The sequence below is a fragment of the Macaca mulatta genome, chromosome 14 (genome assembly GCF_049350105.2).
Source record: "Macaca mulatta isolate MMU2019108-1 chromosome 14, T2T-MMU8v2.0, whole genome shotgun sequence".
NCBI lineage: Eukaryota > Metazoa > Chordata > Mammalia > Primates > Cercopithecidae > Macaca > Macaca mulatta.
In genome coordinates, this window is record NC_133419.1 from 86,400,613 (window position 1) to 86,422,195 (window position 21,583).

General features: G+C 42.8%; 2 protein-coding genes across 48 annotated transcripts in view; one reads left to right on the forward strand and one right to left on the reverse strand.

Annotated features, from left to right (window-relative positions):
• The window catches only part of SYTL2 (synaptotagmin like 2), a 161,766-nt gene that overhangs the window by 111,388 nt on the left and 28,795 nt on the right, over positions 1 to 21,583 (reverse strand). For 42 of the 47 annotated variants that reach the window (XR_013404242.1, XM_077964161.1, XM_077964152.1 and 39 more), the window contains exon 1: positions 9,620 to 9,854. The exons of the other annotated variants lie outside the window; for them this stretch is intronic. The gene's annotated coding sequence lies outside the window, so the exon portion shown is untranslated. Of the gene's footprint in view, positions 1 to 9,619; positions 9,855 to 21,583 lie in introns of those variants that run through there. 47 annotated transcript variants of the gene reach the window in all.
• Positions 10,129 to 21,583, forward strand: part of CCDC83 (coiled-coil domain containing 83) — a 112,173-nt gene continuing 100,718 nt past the window's right edge. The window contains exon 1 of the mRNA XM_077964166.1: positions 10,129 to 10,260. The gene's annotated coding sequence lies outside the window, so the exon portion shown is untranslated. The remainder of the gene's footprint in view (positions 10,261 to 21,583) is intronic.

Below are 21,583 nucleotides of genomic sequence, written 5' to 3' on the forward strand. Positions count from 1 at the left end.
CATTTCCAACTGAGGTACTGGGTTCATCTCACTGGGGCATGTCGGACAGTCGATGCTGGTCCACGGGTACAGCGCAACCAGCGAGAACTGAAGGAGGGTGAGGTACTGTCTCACCTGGGAAGCACAAGGTGGAAGGGAATTCCTTTTCCTAGCCAAGGGAAATTGAGAAACACAACACCTGGAAAATCGGGTAACTCCCACCCTAATACTGCACTTTACCAAGGGTCTTAGCAAATGGCACACCAGGAGATTATATCCCACACCTGGCCAGGAGGGTCCCACACCCACGGAGCCTCCCTCATTGCTAGCACAGCAGTCGGAGATCTAACTGCAAGACGGCAGTGATGCTGGGGGAGAGGCGCCCGCCATTGCTGAGGTTTAAGTAGGTAAACAAAGCCTCCAGGAATCTCGAATTGGGTGGAGCCCACCACAGCTCAAGGAGGCCTGCCTGCCTCTGTAGACTCCACCTCTGGGGACAGGGCATAGCTAAACAAAAAGCAGCAGAAACCTCTGCAGATGTAAAAGTCCCTGTCTGACAGCTTTGAAGAGAGCAGTGGTTCTCCCAGCACGGAGGTTGAGATCTGAGAACGGACAGACTGCCTGCTCAAGTGGTTCCCTGACCCCTGAGTAGCCTAACTGGGAGACATCCCCCACTAGGTGCAGACCAACACCTCACACCTCACATGGCTGGGTACACCCCTGAGACGAAACTTCCAGAGCAAGAATCAGATAGCAACACTTGCTGTTCAGCAATATTCTATCTTCTGCAGCCTCTGCTGCTGACACCCAGGCAAACAGGGTCTGGAATGGACCTCAAGCAAACTCCAACAGACCTGCAGATGAGGGTCCTGACTGTTAGAAGGAAAACTAACAAACAGAAAGGACACCCATACCAAAACCCCATCGGTACGTCACCATCATCAAAGATCAAAGGCAGATAAAACCACAAAGATGGGGAAAAGGCAGTGCAGAAAAGCTGGAAATTCAAAAAATCAGAGCACATCTCCCCCTCCGAAGGAACAGAGCTCATTGCAGCAACGGAACAAAGCTGGATGGAGAATGACTTTGACAAGTTGAGAGAAGAAGGCTTCAGTCCATCAAACTTCTCAGAGCTAAAGGAGGAACTACGTAACCAGCGCAAATAAACTAAAAACCTTGAACAAAGAATGGATGAATGGATAACTAGAATAATCAATGCAGAGAAGACCTTAAAAGAACCGATAGAGATGAAAACCATGACACGAGAACTACGTGACAAATGCACAAGCTTCAGTAACCAACTCGATCAACTGGAAGAAAGAGTATCAGTGATTGAAGATCAAATGAATGAAATGAAGCTAGAAGAGAAGTGTAGAGAAAAAAGAGTAAAAAGAAATGAACAAAGCCTCCAAGAAATATGGGACTATGTGAAAAGACTAAATCTACGTCTGATTGGTGTGCCTGAAAGTGAAGGGGAAAATGGAACCAAGTTAGAAAACACTCTACAGTATATCATCCAGGAGAGCTTCCCCAACCTAGTAAGGCAGGCCAACATCCAAATTCAGGAAATACAGAGAACGCCACAAAGATACTCCTCGAGAAAAGCAACCCCAAGACACATAATCGTCAGATTCACCAAGGTTGAAATGAAGAAAAAAATGTTAAGGGCAGCCAGAGAGAAAGGTCGGGTTACCCACAAAGGGAAGCCCATCAGACTAACAGCAGATCTCTTGGCAGAAACTCTATAAGCCAGAGAGACTGGGGGCCAAAATTCAACATTCTTAAAGAGAAGAATTTTAAACCCAGAATTTCATATCCAGCCAAACTAAGTTTCATAAGTGAAGGAGAAATAAAATCCTTTACAGACAAGCAAATGCTTAGAGATTTTGTCACCACCAGGCCTGCCCTACAAGAGATCCTGAAGGAAGCATTAAACGTGGAAAGGAACAACCAGTACCAGCCATTGCAAAAACATGCCAAAATGTAAAGTCGATCAATGCTAGGAAGAAACTGCATTAACTAACCAGCAAAATAACCAGCTAATATCATAATGGATCAAGTTCACACATAACAATATTAACCTTAAATGAAAATGGACTAAATGCTCCAATTAAAACATACAGACTGGCAAATTGGATAAAGAGTCAAGACCCATCAGTTTGCTGTATTCAGGAGACCCATCTCACATGCAGAGACACACACAGGCTCAAAATAAAGGGATGGAGGAAGATCTACCAACAAATGGAAAACAAAAAAAAGCAGGGGTTGCAATCCTAGTCTCTGATAAAACAGACTTTAAACCATCAAAGATCAAAAGACACAAAGAAGGCAATTACATAATGGTAAAGGCATCAATACATCAGGAAGAGCTAACTATCCTAAATATATATGCACCCAATACAGGAGAACCCAGATTCATAAAGCAAGTCCTTAGAAACTTACAAAGAGACTTAGACTCCCACGCAATAATAATGGGAGACTTTAACACCCCACTGTCAACATTAGACAGATCAATGAGACAGAAAGTTAACAAGGATATCCAGGAATTGAACTCAACTCAGCACCAAGCAGACCTAATAGATATATACAGAACTTTCCACCCCAAATCAACAGAATATACATTCTTCTCAGCACCACATTGCACTTATTCCAAAATTGACCACATAGTTGGAAGTAAAGCACTCCTCAGCAAATGTACAAGAACAGAAATTATAACAAACTGTCTCTCAGACCACAGTGCAATCAAACTAGAACTCAGGACTAAGAAACTCAATCAAAACCGCTCAACTACATGGAAACTGAACAACCTGCTCCTGAATGACTACTGAATACATAACTAAATGAAGGCAGAAATAAAGATGTTCTTTGAAACCAATGAGAACAAAGATACAACATACCAGAATCTCTGGGACACATTTAAAGCAGTGTATAGAGGGAAATTTATAGCGCTAAATGCCCACAAGAGAAAGTAGGAAAGATCTAAAATTGACACCCTAACATCACAATTAAAAGAACTACAGAAGCAAGAGCAAACACATTCAAAAGCTAGCAGAAGGCAAGAAACAACTAAGATCAGAGCACAACTGAAGGAGACAGAGACACAAAAAACTCTCCAAAAAAATCAATGAATCCAGGAGCTGGTTTTTTTTTAAAAGATCAACAAAATTGATAGACCGCTAGCTAGACTAATAAAGAAGAAAAGAGAGAAGAATCAAATAGATGCAATAAAAAATGATAAAGGGGATATCACCACTGGTCCCACAGAAATACAAACTACCATCAGAGAATACTATAAACACCTCTACGCAAATCAACTAGAAAATCTATAAGGAATGAATAATTTCCTGGACAATTACACCCTCCCAAGACTAAACCAGGAAGAAATTGAATCCCTGAATAGACCAATAGCAGGTTCTGAAATTGAGGCAATAATTAATAGCCTATCAACCAAAAAAAGTCCAGGACCAGATGGATTCACAGCCGAATTCTACCAGACGTACAAGGAGGAACTGGTACCATTCCTTCTGAAACTATTCCAGTCAACAGAAAAAGAGGGAATCCTCCCTCATTTTATGAGGCCAATATCACCCTGATACCAAAGCCTGGCAGAGACACAACAAAAAAGGAGAATTTTAGACCAATATCCCTGATGAACATCGATGCAAAAATCCTCAATAAAATACTGGCAAACCGAATCCAGCAGCACATCAAAAAGCTTATCCACCATGATCAAGTGGACTTCATCCCTGGGACGCAAGGCTGGTTCAACATATGCAAATCAATAAACGTAATCCAGCACTTAAACAGAACCAAAGACAAAAACCACATGATTATCTCAATAGATGCAGAAAAGGCCTTTGACAAAATTCAACAGCCCTTCATGCTAAAAACTCTCAATAAATTCGGTATTGATGGCATGTATCTCAAAATAAGAAGAGCTATTTATGACAAACTCACAGCCAATATCATACTGAATGGGCAAAAACTGGAAGCATTCCCTTTGAAAACTGGCACAAGACAGGAATGCCCTCTCTCACCACTCCTATTCAACATAGTGTTGGAAGTTCTGGCTAGGGCAATCAGGCAAGAGGAAGAAATAAAGGGTATTCAGTTAAGAAAAGAAGAAGTCAAATTGTCCCTGTTTGCAGATGACATGATTGTATATTTAGAAAACCCCATCGTCTCAGCCCAAAATCTCCTTAAGCTGATAAGCAACTTCAGCAAAGTCTCAGGATACAAAATCAATGTGCAAAAATCACAAGCATTCTTATACAGCAGTAACAGACAAACAGAGAGCCAAATCATGAATGAACTCCCATTCACAATAGCTTCAAAGAGAATAAAATACCTAGGAATCCACCTTACAAGGGATGTAAAGGACCTCTTCAAGGAGAACTACAAACCACTGCTCAGTGAAATAAAAGAGGACACAAACAAATGGAAGAACATACCATGCTCATGGATAGGAAGAATCAATATTGTGAAAATGGCCATACTGCCCAAGGTAATTTATAGATTCAATGCCATCCCCATTAAGCTATCAATGGCTTTCTTCACAGAATTGGAAAAAACTGCTTTAAAGTTCATATGGAACCAAAAAAGAGCCCACATTGCCAACACAATCCTAAGCCAAAAGAACAAAGCTGGAGGCATCACACTACCTGACTTCAAACTATACTACAAGGCTACAGTAACCAAAACAGCATGGTACTGGTACCAAAACAGAGATATAGACCAATGGAACAGAACAGAGCCCTCAGAAATAATACCACACATCTACAGCCATCTGATCTTTGACAAACCTGACAAAAACAAGAAATGGGGAAAGGATTCCCTATTTAATAAATGGTGCTGGGAAAATTGGCTAGCCATAAGTAGAAAGCTGAAACTGGATCCTTTCCTTACTCCCTATAGGAAAATTAATTCAAGATGGACTAGAGACTTAAATGCTAGACCTAAAACCATAAAAACCCTAGAAGAAAACCTAGGTAATACCATTCAGGACATAGGCATGGGCAAGGATTTCATGTCTAAAACACCAAAAGCAACGGCAACAAAAGTCAAAATTGACAAATGGGATCTAATTAAACTAAAGAGCTTCTGCACAGCAAAAGAAACTACCATCAGAGTGAACAGGCAACCTACAGAATGGAAGAAAATTTTTGCAATCTACTCATCTGACAAAGGGCTAATATCCAGAACCTATAAAGAACTCAAACAAATTTACAAGAAAAAAACAAACAACCCCATCAAAAAGTGGGCAAAGGATATGAACAGACACTTCTCAAAAGAAGACATTCATACAGCCAACAGACACATGAAAAAATGCTCATCATCACTGGCCATCAGAGAAATGCAAATCAAAACCACAATGAGATACTATCTCACATCAGTTAGAATGGCAATCATTAAAAAATCAGGAAACAACAGGTGCTGGAGAGGATGTGGAGAAATAGGAACACTTTTACACTGTTGGTGGGACTGTAAACTAGTTCAACCATTGTGGAAAACAGTGTGGCGATTCCTCAAGGATCTAGAACTAGAAATACCATTTGACCCAGCCACCCCATTACTGGGTATATACCCAAAGGTTTATAAATCATACTGCTATAAAGACACATGCACACTATGTTTATGGCAGCACTATTCACAATAGCAAAGACTTGGAATCAACCCAAATGTCCATCAGTGACAGACTGGATTAAGAAAATGTGGCACATATACACCATGGAATACTATGCAGCCATAAAAAAGAATGAGTTTGTGTCCTTTGTAGGGACATGGATGCAGCTGAAAACCATCATTCTCAGCAAACTATTGCAAGATGAGAAAACCAAACACCGCATGTTCTCACTCATAGGTGGGAATTGAACAATGAGATCACTTGGACACAGGAAGGGGAACATCACACACCGGGGCCTATTGTGGGGATGGGGGAGGGGGGAGGAATAGCATTAGGAGATATACCTAATGTAAATGACGAGTTAACGGGGGCAACACACCAACATGGCACATGTATACATATGTAACAAACCTGCACGTTGTGCACATGTATCCTAGAGCTTAAAGTATAATAAAAAATTAAAAAATTTAAAAAAATTAATAGCATACACGCATGCAATCCAAGTAACAAACAATAGCATCTGACACTTGATCCTTATAGTGACTCTGGTAAGTGAGGATAGAATTTGTTCATTATCATCAATTTACAGAAGAGGAAACCAGCTCAGAGAAGCCATCTGTCTTGCCCAAGGTCACACAGGTAACAAAATGTAATGCTGGGGCAATGACTTTCTCTAGGTCCCTTTTGAATTTTCTGCAAATTAGTTTGTGAATTTTCTGCTCAAATTTGGCACATCAGCAACACTAAAGAGCTACCTTCTGTTATATTTGAGATGTTTAGCAAGGAGTACAGTTCAACCCTGCATTTTCAACAGCAGCCCTATGGCCCAGCACTCATCTCTCCCAGAAGATAAATACAGGGAAATTATGAGGGGTGAACTTCGGGGCTCACAAACAAAATTAACCTTCATGATGCTTTTAATTTTAATAATTTATTTTCTACATTCTTTCAAAAACAATCTGAGATAGCTCTTAGCTCTGACAATAATTGAGTCAAAAGGGTTGTATTTACTTGTGTGTTTTTAAAATTTATTAATACAGGTGCAAAGAAAAAGATTTGGAAGGATATATCCCAAGTTTTGCTTTATTTCTGAGTATAGATTTATTGATATCATTATTATAATTATTAGAGATAGAGTCTTGCTCTGTCACCCAGGCTGTAGTGCAGTCACATGATCTCAGTTCACCACAACCTCCGCCTCCTGAGTTCATGAGATTCTCCTGCCTCAGCCTCCTGAGTATCTCACTGAGCTGGGACTACAGGTGCACGCCACCACGCCCAGCTAAGTTTTGTATTTTTAGTAGAGATGGGGTTTCACCATATTGGCCAGGCTGGTCTCGAACTGCTGACCTTGTGAACCACTTGCCTCAGCCTCCCAAACTGCTGGGATTACAGACATTAGCCACTACACCTGGCCTGGTATTATTATTAATGTTAATCTGGATCTTATTTTTTCTCCTGCAATGAATATGTTTAGTTTTGGTAACCAGAAAAACAATAAAGGATATTTTTATTTTAAAAACATTCTTCATTCTGAAAAGTGGGAAAAAGTGGATGTCTCCCCAGGGACTAGAGAAGCTCTATTACTGTGAACCAGATTGTGGAAAATTCAAACAGTAGTCTAAGCCCTCTAGAACCTTGGTCCTACTTCACCATCTGGGTACTTGAAGCCCCTAAGAATATACAACAATCTGCCAGGACACCAGTTTTATTCAGATATTTTAAAGAAAAAAACTTTACATTTTTAAATCAAAGTCAATATATTATGAAATCAAATGAAAAAATTGCATAAGTGCAGGAGCACGCATTGGTCTTCTCTTCCATTGCAGGATCTTCTATGGAAAAGTTTGGTAAGCCCTAAGACAAACATTATAATCTTATACCCCCCAACTTTTGAGAGAGAGACAACCTCATTAATACCAAGTAAGTTCTCCTCTTAATTTAAAAAAAAAAAAAAAAAAGCCACATTTTTCTTCATCTACTGTATGTTTAAAAATTCTTTGTAGAACAGGTGACAAGCAAACATATTACCAGGGAGCTCTGGAAGCCTACAAGGGCACAGTTCACCCTACCTCCCCAAAGAGGAGAAACACCTAGACTAGCATCTGGGTTTTGAAGATGGTGGAACCTGGGCTTCCCCTAGGCTGCCTCACATTTCTACAAGGCAGCAGACTACTCTGCACAAGGTGCTAATTCATTCATTCCACAAGTGTTTATTGAGCAAAACCTGAAAAAGTCCTCTTAGGGAACAGTGGAATCATTCACCAACCAACGGTTAGGGCTAACGGGTCAGATGTGGACAATCAATCTTTCATTAGACCCCAAACCACCTCTAGGATAAAGCAAACAGGGCCCTGCCCCACCCATGCACTAGCAGCTGGGCAGGATTAGGGTAGGCCTTCTAGAACAGGACTGCTGCTGAGAGGCTAAGGTAGTCACGGATTACCTCCAGAATAACGGAAACTCCTGCACCATACATGACATAACAGCTCTAAGATGTTTTGCATAGTGCCTGACACCTGGTGAGAACTCAATAATGTTAGACATTTTTGCTGTCCTTATTCCAGCTTGCTTTTACTTAAGGAGCACAAAGAAAGTGTAAAATACACAGGTTTTAGAATCAGAGATTGGATTTGAATCCCAGCTATGCTACTTCCTAGCTAAGTGACTCAAGGAAGCAATCTTTCTGAGCCTGTTTCTCACCTATAAAATAGAGTATAGTATATCACCCCTCATGTAACTTTGTGAGAATTAAGGATATATCACATACAAAGGAGTGTCTGAGCCATGGTAAGTGCCCAGTAAACAACAGCCAACATTGCCCTACTGCCGTCCCCACACCTTCTCTTCTCCTTCCTAGCTGCTCTTGATGGGTTCTGCAATCTGATTTCACCTGGATACCACACTAAGGGTGAGAAGAGGCAGAACTTCAGGGGTGGAGGAAAGTGAGGGGAGGGAAATGCTGGAGACCTTCTATAGAAATCCAGCCAAGTCTTCAGCTCCTTTCAATCATCCTACCCTATCTGGCTGCTCCATCCAGCAGACAGCAGGGGTCACCATCCTGGTGGGGAATGGCTGCCAACAGGGGGACGGGAAGCTGGATGGCAGTTTGCATCCACCCCGCCTTCCAGGGTCTGTCTGTCTGAAGCCCCACCGGGCTTCATCTGCACATCCCTGCGGGGCTGTGTGGCTCAGCGGGCTGACAGTCTGACTCACAGCCTGTTCTTATCTAGGCTTCTATCTCAACCCTGAGCCCAAAGCCCTGGAGGCTGCTGGTCACAAACCAGCACTAACTGAAAAGAAGAACTTTTCATTAAGGCAGGAAATGGAGCCCCTCAAGGTCAGAAGGGATTTATAAAGAGAGGAGGAAGGAAAGGGAAGAGGCGGCAGGATGGGTGCAGAGAAAGAGAGACCCACTTCCTATATGCTGGTAGAGCCCTGTGTCTTAGAAGCTAAAAACAGTTGTTTTTCCACTTTGAAGGATGATAAAGCCCACTCGTGTAGTTTATAGCTCGCCGTGGGACGAGGTGTGGGTATGGAAGAGAAATTCAAAACGAGTCCTATTTTCAAAGGAGAAATCATCATCCCCTGGCCGGCCCCTCCCAACACCCCATCTGTAAACAGGTCCTGACGCTCCTACCTTTCTGCACCTGAGCAATCTGAGGGGCAGTTACTCTGCAGCCAGGTCTCTCCAGCACCCAGCCTCAAGCCCAGGTCAGTCCCTGAAAGCCCCAGAAAACGCGACAGCTCCGCAGAACCCTCGCCTACCCCGGCATCCCAGCTTCCTGGCCGCCTGGGCAGCGGAGGTGGCTGTGGAGTAGGTGGGAAACTGAGGAAAGGAGCTTTCCCGGTGCCAAAACGCAGTTCCCATTTTAGAACTGGGAAGACTAAGGAACATCATTCTACACCACCTCCCTCACTTAACAGAGAAGGAAGCAGAGACCAAGAGAGGGAAACAAAGTTGCCCGAGGTAACACAGCGAGTGGGCAAAGTAGTGACTGGAACCCGAGTGCGCACCTCGGAGTCGCTGCCGGGCAGGGAGCGCGCCTCGCCGTCTCTCTCGTCTTCTGGCCACCGGCCCTCGGCCTGGCGGAGCAAACTGCGCAGCCCCCGGCGCGACGCGTTACCTTCCCCAGGGCTGGGCGCTGCAAGCCTTCACTCTCCCGACGGGCGCTGGCGGCTTTGCCCGGCTCGCACGCGCGCGGCGCGGCCCGGGTGTAGCCCGGCCCTGTCAACGCAGAGCGGCGTGCGCGAGTCCCCCTGCCCCGCGGGCGGCTAGCAGCGCGCCGGGGGTGGTCCCGGATGCTCGGGCCAATGGCGCTTCGCCTGCTCCCCGCCCCGGCCCTCCCCCTGCCTCCTCGCGGGCACCCAGCGCCCGCCAGCGCCAGCCCTCTCCCCTTCCCTCTCTTCGCCCTCCGCCCCCGCCTGCTGCTTCTCTCCCGTTCCTAGCCTCCTTCTCAAGTGTACCTTGCCCCGAAACAACTTGTTTTCTGTGCAAATAAAGCAGCACTGTCGTTATTGTTATTATTATTTTTATCACGGCGCGTTAGGGGGCCTTGGAGCCCAAGAGCGTGGAGCAATAGGAGCCCCGGCACTCAGAGAGGGGACAGCCACCGCGCAGGGAAAGGGGCGCGGAGGGTATGGAGCCGGGTCATGGGGTAAGTTGCTTTAACCTTCGGGATGTCAATTTCCTCACGTGTGAAATAGAAGGGGGAAAAAACAATAAAGGCTTACGGGTTGTTGAGAGGACTAAATGAAGTGATGCTTTAAAATAGAATAATACCTACAGAAAGGTGAGGGTGTCATGTACTGCCTGAGCTACCTACTAGGGTATGCACAGAGGACTGGTAAGCTCCTAGAAGACGCTGTCTGGCAGGGAGGCAGACAATACAATACATGAAATACAATATTGTGGTCGGGCGCGGTGGCTCACGCCTGTAATCCCAGCATTTTGGGAGGCCGAGGCAGGTGGATAACCTGAGGTCAGGAGTTCGGGACCAGCCCGGCCAACACAGCAAAACTCTGTTCTAATTAGAAAAAAAGAAAAATTAGCCGGGTGTGGTGGTGAGCACCCGCCGTCCCAGCTACTTAGGAAGCTGAGGCAGGAGACTCGCTTGAACCCGAGAGGCGGAGGCTGCAGTGAGCCAAGATCGCACCACTGCACTCCAGCCTGGGTGACAGAGCAAGACTCCATCCCAAAAAATAAATAAATAAATAAAATAATTTAGAAAATGTATCACGGCCCATTTTACAAGTTACCCATGATGGGGCCAGCCCAGGCAAACCTCAGCAGGTGAACCTTAGAGCCTTTTTCCTTATCTTCTCCTGGACTAGTGTTGTCCATTCAACTGAGGGTGGCCCAGGTCTGCCTTTGGTTCTTCCAAAGGTCTTCCTTCTCCCAAACTTACAAATACTTACCCTCAAGGACCTCATGTAGTGCCCAGTGCAGGCTGCTAGCCTGGACCAAGAGTCCTGGCACTGTGCAGAGATGTATATTCTGGCTTTCATTCAGCCTTTGAGAACCTGGTATGTCCCTGTGCTGGGTGAGCACTCCACATGCAAAAGAGGAATAAGCCACGGGTCTTGCCTTTGAAGAGACAAATCTGTAAATAATTTCATTTTAGGGTAAGTGTTATAATAGGTTTACAAAGTGTTGCAGAGTCACTACGCTGAAGGAGGCGGACAATAAAAACTTAAAAACAAAACAAATGTGACCAAGGTAGGCCTTGAAGGAGGGCTACAAATTAGGTCAGATTGAAGGGGTGACAGAACACTGGGTGCAGAGAGGCAGGCAGAGACATGGAGATGCCTGTTATATGTCATGGCTATTACACAGGATTTGGGACAATGAGGCAGAGATGAAGCTAAGGAGGTAGGTGGGCAGATGTTGGAGGAGTGGTTGTACCTGCCTTGCCTAGGGAAGCAGGCTGTGTCCTGTTGGTGATGGCTGCTAGCAAATGATTTTAGGCAGGGGAGTAGCATGACCTCAGATGCTTTTGGTACTTCACTTTTATTGTTAATTGCACCTGTCTTGGTTATACCCTTCCTGCCCCTCTCTAGCTCTGGAGGGCAGACACTGGGTCTTGCTCACCTCTGGGTGCCTTGCATCACCTAGCATAGGGCTTTGAAGGAACTAAATATATGCTGTTCCCAGTATCACTCCTCCCCTGGAAACAAATAGCAATGCCTAAATGCTAGAGAGGGTCACAGGATACTCGCTTCAGGTTGTGGGGCAGGCAAGTGGGGAGAAATTTTAAGGCAGGGTCTTGTTATGGCTCCCAATTCATCTAAATTTTGTATAACTCAGAGACTAAACCTTAGAGCTCTTGGCCAAGGTCCAAATGCTGTTAGAAATGTCCATTTCTAATAGGACCTTAGACCAATTACTCAACCTCCCTGTGCTTTAGTTTGCTCATTTGTTAGAGAGAAAATAATTGCACTGCTCTCTCAGGCCTACTGTGAAGATTAAAAGAAGATGCACATGTTTAGCACAATGCCTTGCACATATAGAGTGCTGAATAAGCCTTGGTTAACATGATCATATCAAGTCGGCAGTGGCCTGTTCCACTTATCCCATAGGAACTCTTCAAAATGGTTTGCATATAAGTGACACTTAAACTTCACAGAATTCTAGGTTGACACTGAAAGGGAAGGCAAGGGCCGGGCGTGGTGGCTCAAGCCTGTAATCCCAGCACTTTGGGAGGCCGAGACCGGCGGATCACGAGGTCAGGAGTTCGAGACCATCTTGGCTAACACGGTGAAACCCCGTCTCTACTAAAAAATACAAAAAACTAGCCAGGCGAGGTGGCAGGCGCCTGTAGTCCCAGCTACTCGGGAGGCTGAGGCCGGAGAATGGCGTAAACCCGAGAGGCGGAGCTTGCAGTGAGCTGAGATCCGGCCACTGCACTCCAGCCTGGGCAACAGAGCGAGACTCCGTCTCAAAAAAAAAAAAGAAAAAGAAAGGGAAGGCAAGATGGTAGGGATACCATGGTGTAAGGTTAAATGCACAGACTTTGGTGCATCTCCTGGCTCTACCACAGAACTCGCTGGGTGACTTTGGACAAGTCAGTTAAATTTCCTTCTTTCGCTGGGTGACTTTGGACAAGTCTCCTTCCTGCCTCCCTCCCTCCCTCCCTTCCCTCCTTCCTTCCTTCCCTCCTTCCCTCCTTCCCTCCTTCCTTCCTTTGTTGGCAGGGTCTCACTTTGCTGCCGAGGCAGTGGCACAAACACAGCTCACTGCAGCCTCAACCTCCCAAGCTCAAGCCGTCCTCCCACCTCAGCCTTCCAGGTAGCTGGGACTACAAGCATATACCACCACGCCCAGCTAATTATTGTATTCTTGGTAGAGATGTGGTTTCACAATGTTGACCTCTTGAGCTGAAGCAATCTGCCCACCTCAGCGTCTCTAAGTGTTGGGATTACGGGCGTGAGCCACTGCACCCAGCCTAAGTCACTTCTGTTAGTGATTGTTCTTCTATAAAATAGAAGTAGTCATATTACCTGCCCCATGCCAAGGAGATAACACATAACACATATAGCACATTGCCTGGCCCAAGGTAAGCTCTCAATTCATGTTAGCTAATGGTGTGATAATGGTTGGAAGAGAGTTATTATAGTTTTTGGAAAGAATAATCTCCATGCCTCTGCCTGCCTCTCTGTACCCCAGTTTTCTGTCACCCCTTCCATCTGACCTAACTTATAGCCCTCCTTCAAGATCTACCTTGGTTACATTTGAATTTAAGCTTTTATTGTTCCCCTCCTTCAGTGTATGTGACTGTAATTAATATACTGGAAAGCAGAAGTGTAATCCTGGAAAAAACTAAACCTACATGTAAAAGTTGGTGCTGGATCTGTGAAAACTAACTGGGACAGGAGTAGAAGTGAGCTTAGAAAACTGCAGGTGGGGCATGGGCTTGGAAGAGTTTTGTAGGTAGACTTATTTAAGTTGAGAACCCCTGTCTGAACAAGGATGAGATTCTTGTAGCTCTATGGAACTGAACAAAATGGAATATTGTTTGCAGAATTGTGTATGACCACTCTCTGAGCTGCCTTCTTGGAATGGTGGAAGGCTGGTGCTTTTAAATGAGAATCTGAAATTTAACCCCTAACACGATCCAACAGTGACTTTCTAGAGTCACAGGCAAATTGCTAAATTGTTTAGTTTTATCAGCTAGTTAGTAAGTAAATATTCATTGGTAGCATAGGCTAGGTGTGGTTCCTTCAAGCTTGAAATATCCTCCCCTCTATTTCTGACCCAAGGAATCCTTCTTATGCATCAAGGCCTAGGACAAATGTCACAAGATTCGCCCTCCTAGACTGAATAAATTAATCCTTGCAACTTCTCCAATTCCCATGGTGTATTCCTCAAGCATTTTCTTGACATTGATTTCATCCTGTCTTTATAGTTACTTGTCACAGGATCTGCCACTCCTGACTAGTTTTAAAGCTCACCCACCTCAGGGACCCCTTCTTTCTCTTGTATTTCTTCTTACCACTTCCATCCTTCTCCCCACCTCATCTCTACCCAAAATGACTTATACACAATACGCACTAAATAAATACTTGATAAATTGCATTGACAAGCAGATCTCTCATAGTATGCATGTTACAAAGAGCGGCACTTTTGCCACAATGAAAAAGTAAAAGAACCTTTCTCTTAAAGACATGACTTTGTCTTTAAGCTATGTAAATTTATAACTTCTTAACCACCAGAAATTGTAGATATTGCTAAAATGCTATATAATTATATCTGGCATGGTAATGTGGTTAGATGACTTATACCAGTTAGGTATCAAATGTACAGCATATAAAACACACTTTAGTCATGGTAGTGGGTCACCAAAGCAAGAATTTGGTTTTTTAAATAATTTGTAAATGCTGAATATCCTTTTAACTTTCAAAAGTACAAAACTTTGGCCTTGAATCAAATTGTGTTAGCAATCTCTCCACAGTCTTTAATAATGCCTTGAACTTCTACAGTTCTTTGTATTTTTCAAAGCCCTTTCACTTTGATTATCTTGTTTGATCTTCACTCAACCCTATGATGTAGGAAGGGCAGCTATTACTGTCTGCATTTTACAGATGAAGATAGGAGGCACATGAGAGGATCAGGCCCTTAAACCGAGGCCAAATGGCAAATGACAAAGTCAAGGTTAGAACCCAGGGATCTACTATACCAGAGGTATTTCATATATTCGTGAAGACTATGGCATCATTATTTATCATCTTTATGAGCAACAATCTCATATATTATAATTTGTAACCATGTGTATGTATTTTCATATGGCCTTCCTTTAAAAAGTAAAGAAAAACTGGCCAGGCACAGTGACTCATTCCTGTAATCCCAGCACTTTGGGAAGCCAAGGCTGGTGGATTGCTTGAGCTCAGGAGTTCAAGACCACCCTAGACAACATGGTAAAACCCCATCTCTACCAAAAGTACAAAAAAATAGCCAGGTGTGGTGGTGCACGCCTGTAATCCCAGCTACTTGAGAGGCTGAGGCAGGAGAATCACTTGAACCTGGGAGGCAGAGGTTGCAGTGAGCCGAGATCACACCACTGCCCTCCAGCCTGGGTGACAGAGTGAGACTCCTTCTCAATACATGAAAAATAAGGAAAGCAAAAGAAAAAGTAAAGAACAACTTTTGTAGTGATCACCTCCCTCAGATATGTATGTGTCGTCATCATTACTTATTACTTCAATGTCTTTCATCTGTGACTGTCAACGCTCTTTTTAAAAAACCTCTAGGTTTCCTCTATAAGTGTTTTAGAACAGATTTTGTTATTTTAATGTTTAATGACAAAACAAATATTACTTCAAAAAATAGAAGACCTCCACTTATATGAAGTACCTAGAATAGTCAAAAGCAAAGAGACAGAAAGTAGAATAGTTGTTACCAGGGGCTAGAGAGGAGAAGGTATTAGGGAGTTACTGTTTAATGGATATAGAGTCTCAGTGTGGGACAATGAGAAAGTTCTGGAGATGTTCTGCCTGCACGTTGCAGAACAATGTGAGTGTACTTCATACCACAGACCTGTACATTTTTAAATGGTTAGAATGGCTGGGTATGGTGGCTCATGCCTGTAATCCCAAGACTTTGGGACGCTGAGGCAGGAAGACTGCTTGAGCCCAGGAGTTTGAGACCAGCCTGGGCAGCATAGTGAGAACTGTTCTCTACAAAAAATAAAAATAAAAATAAAAAATAGCTGGACATGGTGGCACATGCCTGTGGTCCCGGCTACCCAGGAGACTGAGGTGGGAGGATCGCTTGAGTCTGGGAGGTCAAGGCTACAGTGAGCCATGATCATGCCACTAAACTTTCCAGCCTGGGTGACAGAGCAAAACCCTGTCTCAAAAAAAAAAAAAAAAAACCATCTTATAAGAGAGTCTCTCTGGTAGAAGAAGGCTAGTTATAATGTCATAACCCATGACCTTTTAGTTTTATTTATTTAATCTTTGAAATTCATCTTACCTAAGAGCCCCTCTGCACCTACTACAGAAGAGAAAACAGTAATCTGTGTAGGGACTCTTACTAACTTTTTAAAATAATCCAGAATGGGGTTGAACACTTGGGTGACAGAGTGAGATCCTGGTAGACTATCACAGCTACTACTATTTGAGTGCTTCCTACCCGCCGGGAGCTAGACTAAATTCGTGTATACCCATTATTTCATGTAATTATCTAAGCAGCTCTCAGTGGTTATAGATGAGAAGTTGAGTTATATGAGGGTTTAGTTACTTACCCAAGGATACACAGCCTGTGCTGTTTAAAATGGTAGCCACCAGCTCCCTGGGGCTAGTGACTAGTCTAGATTGAGATATATTGTAAGTATAAAATACACACACACACACCCCTCATCAATAATTTTGTATTGATTACATGTTGAAATGAAATTTTGAATATATTAAATTAAATGAAATGTTATCAAAATTAATTTCATCTGTTTCTTTTTACTTCCTAGTGTGGCTACTAGAATATTTTAAATTAAATATGTGGCTTATATTATATTTCTTTTGGAAAGGGCTGCTTAAAGCTGACTGGGTAACTTTCTCTACCTCAGTTTTCCCACTTGGGAGAAGAGGCAGTCAGCTCTGTTTCTCATTGTTTCAGTAGCAAGTTCTCCCATCACCTCCTTCCTACCATGGTGCCACATCCAGAGAGGCACCTGTGAGTTATTGTATACAGGATAAGAGAGTCATGTTGAAAGATCTTACCTCTGTGTTAGTTACTCTGCTTTAGAATTCAAAGCACAATAATTACAAAATGTTATCATTGCTACTGACTGGGGTTTTATCCCCTGTTCTTTTCAAGTACAGAAGGACAGAGGGACCTTTGTTCCTTTGTTTCTTTCTTTCTTTCTTTTCTTTTTTTTTTTTTTTTTTTTTTTTTTTTTTTGGAGTGCAGTGGTGTGATCTTGGCTCACTGCAACCTCTACCTCCCAGATTCAAGCGATTTTCTTGGCTCAGCCTCCCAAGTAGTTGGAATTACAGGTGTGCACCACCAGGCCCAGCTAATTTTTGTATTTTTAGTGGAGACAGGACCTCACCATGTTGGCCAGGCTGTTCTTGAACTCCTGACCTCAAGTGATCCACCTTCCTTGGCCTTCCAAAGTGCTGGTATTATAGGCGTGAGCCACTATGCCTGGCCAGAGGAACCTTGATTAACCATACACTACAAGGATGAAGTGCCTGGTGCACATGAAACATACACATAAAACATAATTTTGTTCCATCCCTTGTTTACTCAATTACTCATTCATGTACTTATTTCATATTATAAATATTTATTGAATGACCATTATATATGGTATATTGCTATGAAGAATTCAAAGATGAATCAGATTAGGGTTTGCTGTTGATTCTCTTTCAAAAATAGTTTACTTCCTTGCTTTTTATATTGAATATCACAGGCAACGTAAGTAAAAAACCCTGGACCAGGGGGTCATATGGCCAAAAATCTAGTTCTGGTCTTATGTAAAAATCAGCAGGTCTCTTCAACTCTGAATCTCAGATTTTCCATCAATAAAAATTGGAAAGGATGAATAAAAATATTTACTTGCCTATAGTAAAAATGTAAATGAGATCATGGTAATGTATAAATTACTATCTATCTATCTACCTATCTATCTATTTAAGACAGGGTCTCGCTCTGTCACCCAGGCTGCAGGAAAGTGGTGTGATCATAGCTTACTGCAGCTTTGATCTCCTGAACTCAAGCATTCCTCCCACCTCAGCCTCCAGAGTAGCTGGAACTACAAGCATGCACCACCATGCATGGCTAATATTTTGTATTTATTAAAAGATACTGAATTTGAAGTCAGGAGATTTGTCTTCTCTTCTGGACCCTGCTAACAACATTCTGTGTGGCCTTGAATAGGTCTTTTAACCTGTCCTGCCTCGGTGTCCTTATCTCTAAAAATAAGAAGTCAGGCTACATAGATTCCAAGATCTCTTCTAGCTCAAAATCCCAGGTTTTAAGAGTTTATGATTTTTAAGATAGTCATTCTCTGAAGATCAGCATTTAAATTTACCTGTCATAATTTTCATATCAATTATCTAGTCATATATCTTATAGGGTTTAAATGTATGAAATACTAGCAGGTTTTCTGAAAATTGTGCTTGTTTGCAGAAAAATCTCTATTTCAGATTGTGTTACCCTCTGCATCTTTAAAAGACAAACGGAAAAGGAAAAATGTTAAAGAAACTTAAAACAACTGTTTCAGTTATCTATTGGTGTGCTTGCTGCAAACCACTCCAAAATGCAGTGGTTAAAATGATGATTTATCATTTCTCACGATTCCGTGGGTTGGGTGGTCCTGCTGCTGCACTCACTACTTGGGATTTCTTATGTGGCTGCATTCAGCTGAGGGCTCAGCTGAGGGTGGAACCCCCAAGATGGTCTCTCCTCCTGGGCCTTTCCCCATATGTCCTCTCATTCAGTAATTTAGCCTAAGCTTTTCACATGGCTGCTGGATCCCAAGCATTGCAAGAGTCAAGCCTCAATGTGCAAGTGTTTATGTCATGCTTGCTAATGTTCATTTGGCCAAAGCAGGTTTTGTGGCCAAGTTCAGTATCAATGTGGAAGGACCTGAATATCTGGAAGCATGTTTCATCAGGGACCACCAATGTAACAGTCTGCTGCCACAACTTCCATTCAACTGGATTCTAGCTAACTGAGATCTCATCCCTCTCTCTCATGCTCTAACATAAATCATTTCATCTTCTACTTACATGCTTTGTGCATTCTTGTATTTCTGCATATGTAACACTCCACTTTAATTATTGTTTATATTTTGGCCTTCACTCTCCAAAATGGAAGTTTCATGAATAAGGGAAGAGACAGTGTCTTATTCCTCTCTGAATGTTCAGCATCAATGTCTCTGCATGAGGGACACTGCACTGAATTGAATTTTTGAGAACTTCATCAAATGCAAAGGGCAGATCATTTCATTTAAGATTGCAGCAGGGCAAGGATTCCTAACCTAGGTTCTTTATTTTCATCAATGCCTATTTGAAATTTAGCATTTCCTTCCATTATAAATGTAAGCAACAACCCACAGTAGTATTATCAGTAGATGCAACTTTATTACCAATAGAATTTTTTATTTAACACTACAGTTGGCTTGTTGCAGATATTTTAAATACTAAATTTTTAAAAATAACTTTAAAAATTTTGAATGATGATTTAAATATAATTGATTTTCTATGTAATCCTGGGTATTTTATTTTATTTCATTTAGAAACATTATTCTCAGAAGGAATGCATGGGTTTTACTAAACTTCCCAGACTGTCCATGGCAAAGTAAAGATACAGAACCCCTGCCTAGAGTGAGCACCTGATTTGGAAGATATTTAATACCCAGAAGACAATTAATATTCCACCCCACAGGGGCAGCATCAGCATCACCTGGGAACATGTTAGAAAAGCAGATTATCAGGCTCTACCACAGACATTCTAACTCTGGGGGTGAGGCCAAGCAGTCTGTGCTTCTATAAGCCTTCCAGGTGATTCTGGCATGTACAACAGTTTAAGAGCCATTAAACTAGGAAAAATAGTGAGTTGCAACTGAGGTATACAGGGGTTGCTAAAGCCTATTTAATCAATCAATAAGTATTGATAAATCATGATGTGTATCTCCTATTCCTCAGCACTGGGAAAGGTACCACAGGAAAACGTTCTACATCTTCATTTGCGTGATGATAATGCAGATGTGTACATATATAAAAAGATTTAGGCTGCACACTTAAGATTTGGGCACTTTACTAAATGCATGTTATATCTCAATTTTTAAAATAAGTGTACTGTAGGAGACATGTAAGAGTTCAATGCATAATCCCTGCCTTCAACGAACTCTTCAATCACTTTAGAAATCCATTTATCCAATTATTTATTGAGTGCCAGGCAGGGTGCTGCATGCTGAGGGATACAAGAGCGAATGAACCAGGCATGAAGTCTGTCCTCATGAAGTATACATTCTAGTGGGAGAGTCAGAGAAATAAACAGGCAACTCTGAAACAGTGATAACACCTATTAATTATGAATAATATGCACGCTAGTTACCATATTTCACTGATTCTAAGATGCACATCTTTTGTACAGCTTAACATTTCTGAAATAAGGATGTGTTTTGCATTCTACAATTGCCAGTTAAAGTGTTTTTCTAATGTTATGTAAAGTAATGGTTTATCTTCAGTTTAGAGCGTCTTATAGATTCTAAAATATGAAGTATCACAGGAGTTCAGAGAGATGTAGACCAATAAGAATTCCAAGAGTCACAAAAGGGAAAGGTGAGACTTGAGCCAGGTTGAAGAAAGAGTAGGATTTTTAAAAGAGGAATAACAGGGACAACTGGAGGTGAAGGCACCAGAGCTGGGAGGAGCAAGCCGTGATTGAGAGATACAGGTTCCAGTGGGACAAAGAAGGGGAGTGTTAGGAAGCGAAGGGAGCTGAATGGCCAGACATGTTAAAATCAGATTATAAAAGGCCTGGAAAGTCCAGCAATGGTACAGTTAAACATAAGAAGCAACTGAAGATTTCTGAGCAGAAGAATGAAAGAGCTTAAGTATGTGGAATGGACTCAGGGACAGGAGGACAGGAGCTATATATACGTCCATTTTCAATTTTTGGTCAACGATTTTGAGATTAAAGGAAGTAGATTCAGTACCCAGAGAGTTTATGTGCTCACAGTGGAGCCAAGACAAATATAAGATGACTACATACACATGAGCATGTGGCAGAGATGAATGAGCCAACATCCAACCACTCCCTAGAATCCAGTGGGAGAGCACACCCACTGGGTGTTGTTGCTCTTGAACAGCTCTACCTGAATGACTGTGCTAGACCCTGCCATTGGCAGCAGAGCCAGCCACACCAGCATTGGGGCCCTGGCCATCTCTGCCACTTAGTTGGGCCTCATAGAGAGCCCTAGGTGCTCAAAGACTCATTTATCTGCCTTCTGTTTTAAAGAGTTCTGATAGTTATACCAAATTTATTGAATCTTTACCACATCCCTATAAGGTAGGTGTTACCACTCCCATTTTACAGATGAGGACACTAAGGATCAGAGAGGTGAAGAAATTCACACCCTAGTCTGTCTCCTCTCAAAGTCTGTTCTTTTAGCCAGTCTTCTCTGTGAGTCTCAGGTGTAAGGAGACTGCCAGATCAATGATCTCGGACTCCCAGTCATGGGGTCTGGAATGGCTAGTGCTAACAAAAACTGAGCTTGGAGCCCACCCCTGTGCAGAAAATTACAGCCTTGCCCCAACCTTGGCCATGCTCAAGCATCTGTAAGACTGGATCTTACTATTTGCTCTGCACTTTAATTATTCTGCCAGGGCAGAGAACCTGTCTTAAATCCCTGACCCATTGACTTTCTCCTGTCAACCTCCTCCTCCCAGTTGTGGTCCTATTCCAAATTAGATGAACCCCTGCAACCTCAGCCTTGCTGCCTGCCTGGATCTGAGAGCCATCACTGTCTGGAA